We start from the raw sequence: 4,213 nt of genomic DNA, 5'->3' as shown, positions 1-4,213 counted from the left end.
CTCAGCAAATAATAACAGCATTAATAGCTATAACTAATGTAGCACGTATATACCCAGAACTGTCCTATGGCTTTATGTACATGGAACCACTTAATACTCATAACCACCCCCTATGAAACAAGTACTGTTATTATCTCTGATTTCAGCTGAGGAAACTGAGGAACAGAGAAATGAACTAACTTGCCCACAGCCACATAACAAATACCTGACAGAGGCGGGATTTAACCAGGCACCCGGCTCCAGAGCCTGAGCTCTTTATCTCTAAAGAATGTTTATTAAATGAGTGAATGACTGATCAGCTACTTTATTTACCCAACTTGATCCCAAATAATTTCTGTCTTCTGTTGACAATGGGGGACAATTTTCAAAATTGGACATAGAAATTCTGGTTGATTTGTTTTCAAATAAGTCACATCACACAGTACTCAGAGATCCTAATTCTGCTTTTCGACTGAAGGCCACGTTACTGTCAAAATCTCTATAAATCTCCTTTCCCACCCCTTCACTTTGCATCTGCAGATAGGTAACTCACTCCTTTCGTAGGCAAAGAAAACTGTTATCAAAACCCATGAGAAGACTGCCATAAAGCCTGAAGGAACCCCCTCCTCGGACCCAGGCAAAAGGAAGAGACTGGAATTGGGAGGGCTGGGGAGAGCTCTTGCCCTGTCAAGTGGCTTTCCTGGGGGCAGAGAGGGGCAGCCAAGGGGAGCAATGGGAAACAAAAGAGAAAGGTCAACAGAACAGCAGTGTCCACAGGAAGCTACAAACCTGGGTTTACCCAAAGGCACCAGCCTGGGGTAGGGCCCAGGAGCACGACTGTGAGCTCCTGACTGCTGATAGTTATCATAAAGAAGAGAAGGGTATGTGGTTCAAGGTCTGCCAGGTTCAAGGAAGGACCCATCCTAGTCAGCAGCCCAGGCAGGCACCTGGGAGGAGAGGCTGACAAGGGGTCAGACAGCTTTTCAGGGCCACTGGAACCGGGATTTAGACCAGGATCTAGTCCTGGCAGAAAATCAAGTAGAAATTTGGTCAGAAGCCCAGTCAAATGGACCAGCACACACAGGAGGCCAAAGGGGCTCCCCTGGGGTACCAGTGCCTGAGCTCAGAGCCCAAGGCCAATGCCATGCCCTGGAAGGAGGAAATGCTGCCCCTGAAACCCTTCCAGGATGGGCCTGAACTGGCCTGGGTCTACAGTTGTCCAGTGACTATGGTCAGTGGAGCGGGACTAAGGAAAGAGGGCTACTTTGGTGTCCCCTACTGTGAGGATGAAGATTATTACCAAGAGGAAGCTTGGCCGTGGCAGGTATGCAGACTCTGATAAAATCAAATATTAAAGGTAGTCCCTGTATATTCAAAGAGCCTACTTAGACACCTGCCAAAGAAAGGATGCCCATATCTGGAAGAACATTTGCAAAGACATTGTCCTTGTCAATTTTCTGAGGTGACACCTTCTGAGATGCATTTCCAGGTGTTTAAGGTCAACGGACCTCACTTTGAGCTCCTCCCTGAACACATCAGAATTTAACTATTTAATTTACCCTAACAGAGGAACTATGTGAGATGAACTGACTCAAAAAGAGAAGAAAAAAATTAAAGGAGACAGAAAACAGGTCTTTACATGTTCAGTCATTCCTTAAACTGAAAGATATTAAATGCTGTCTCTTTGAAACCAAGTTGGCATATTACATGCACCTGTTTTAAATAGGAAACACCACAAAAAATAGGGTGTATACAAGTCTACGTAATTTTATTGAATACTTGAATCAGCATGCATTTACCCACAAACGTAACTGTAAGAATTTCCTACATCTATACAATAGTCTGAACAGCAGCCCCGTCCCCACCCCAGCCCACTGGAATATGACACTTCCCCAGATCTCTATCTTCATTAAATTCTACTCCTCCTCCATCTCCTTAAGCAAGGACAGAAATAGTAAATGAGGGAGATGCAGAGACGGGAGTTAATGTTAATATTTACAAGAGGTTGTTACACATAAAGATTTTTTTTAAGTTTGTTATGCTAATATAAAAGAAGAGTGAAAAAAAATTTTACATCGGATTACTGCAGATTCGGTTTTCTATTATTTGGAAGCTGTATTTATCCCCCCAAAGCCAGAAGTCTTAATAAAAAGTGAAACAAAAAAAGGATGGGAAAAAAGTTACTTAAATGCAAATATTTACCGCACATACTTAGCCAGTATATTACACCTACACACAAACACACACACACACAAACACACACGTGCGCGCACGCACAAGACTGGTACAGATCTTGCTTTTTAAAAAAAATGTTGATTACCAAATCTTAAGGCACCTCACTGTATCGGGGAAATGACTTGAAAAGACTCCCTTCTCGTCCTCCCCACAAAGTCAAAACCCTCCTGTCATTCCTTGGTTAAAAAAAAGAAAAAGAAAAATGTCTTTTTCACTCTCTTGTCTATCAGCCCCTCCACAACCCACACACAGAAGCTGCCTGCTGCAGGGTGTTTGGGAGTTGATTTTTTTTTTAGATTGTATTATTCTTTTAAATTGTGTGATGTTTCGGTGTTAATTCCTTAATCTTAGGTTGCATGATGCCCACCCATAACAAAACTTCCTCCGTGTCCGGTGTGAATAGAGATAAGACTTTATAAATGAATACATTTTTACACCAAGTTTGATCAAATTTGGTCTGTAACTATTTTCTTTTCCTTAATTATAATAATAATAATAATAACAACAACAACAACGACAAAAGAAAGCAAGCAAACAGGAAAGCGAGCCTGCAGAACGCGGCCCCCACGGCGCGCCGCGGTCACCTGCGCCCTGGCACCCACGCCCCCCGCGCGCCGCGTTGCAGGACTCGGCACGCCCCCGCACGCGCACCGGAGACCCTTACCCCGCGCGGGGCATCCTCCGCGGGCCCGGCCGGGCTGGAAGCTGCGGCGAGCTCAGAGCTGCGCCCCCGCCCGCACAAACAGGGGACGCGCTGCCGTCCTCGGAGGCGCTGGGCCAGGCCCAGGATGGTTCTCCGCTCCGCTGGGCATTGAGGAGGTGGGAGGAGCGGCGATGCGCACAGGAAATCCGATAGGTGAGGAGGCAGGCGGGCAGGGGACGGGGGGGGGGTGGGGTACGGGGGGGGCTGTGGCGCTGGGGACACAAGGTGGGGAATTGCTTGGGGCTCCTAGAAGCGGCAAGACCACCGCATCGAGAACCTGGGGAGGAGGCAGGAACTGTCTGCAAATGCTTCGCCTCTGAAGCCCCGATGCGAAGCGCATTTTTCACAGAGCGCCAGAAATTCACAACGGTGGAATTTGCTCAGATCCCCTTAGGCCGGTTCTTTGAATTTACCGTCCTGCCCTCCCAGGGGACGGTCCCAAAGTTAACTTTGAAAACACTCAGTACAGAGAAGGCAGCGGGGTCCTGCACTTCTCAGGATCCAGATGCCTCCAGAAAGAACACCGCCCCCTCCCCTTTTTAAAAAGAGACGCTATTTTCATAGCAAAAGGTTTGGTTATGAGCAGTGAGTCAAGGTCAAATGACGTAGGGAGCTATGAGGACTGTTTAATCCTTCGGACAACCAAATGAAGTAGGTACTCTTTTTTTGCAGATGAGGACACTGAGGCACAGAGAAGTTAAGGGGTTATCCTGGGTCACAGAGGCACAGGCAGTGCCCAGATTGAACATACATGTATTGCAGGCATAGGTGGGGGGCGGGGGGGGGGGGTTCAGATGATGCTAGACAGACTCCACCTTTCTCTGGCAGGAAAAATATACACATATGTATGTACAATTATGTACAAAAATATTTTTAAAATTTAAGAGTTGAGAACATACGAGTATCATCTAATTCAGTGGTCTTCACCCCTGGCTGCACAATAATATCTGGAAAGTTTTTTAAATTCCCAATGCCCAGGCCCCTACCCCAAGCCAAGTGAATCTGACTTATTTCCTTTCATGTCCTACCTTCAGTCCCTTCAGAACAATGCCAATCCTTATTTCCCCACGGCTGGCATGTGATCTTTCTTGCACAAAGATGAAGTGAGCTAAAGTGGGAGGGGGAAAGACCCCCAATATTTAAGGCGATAGAGTCCAAAGCCTAAAAGATGTAGAATCGTTTCAGAGAAAGAAAGAGGCCTGGGAAGCGAGGGAGCTGTGAGCTGCAGGGAGGGCCTGGGCTGCACGGATGAGCCCATAGTAGCAGGTAGCACCCACCAGCAGGGATGATCAAACT

This window comes from Cynocephalus volans, chromosome 1 (genome assembly GCF_027409185.1).
Source record: "Cynocephalus volans isolate mCynVol1 chromosome 1, mCynVol1.pri, whole genome shotgun sequence".
NCBI lineage: Eukaryota > Metazoa > Chordata > Mammalia > Dermoptera > Cynocephalidae > Cynocephalus > Cynocephalus volans.
Note: the sequence above shows the minus strand (reverse complement) of the source record.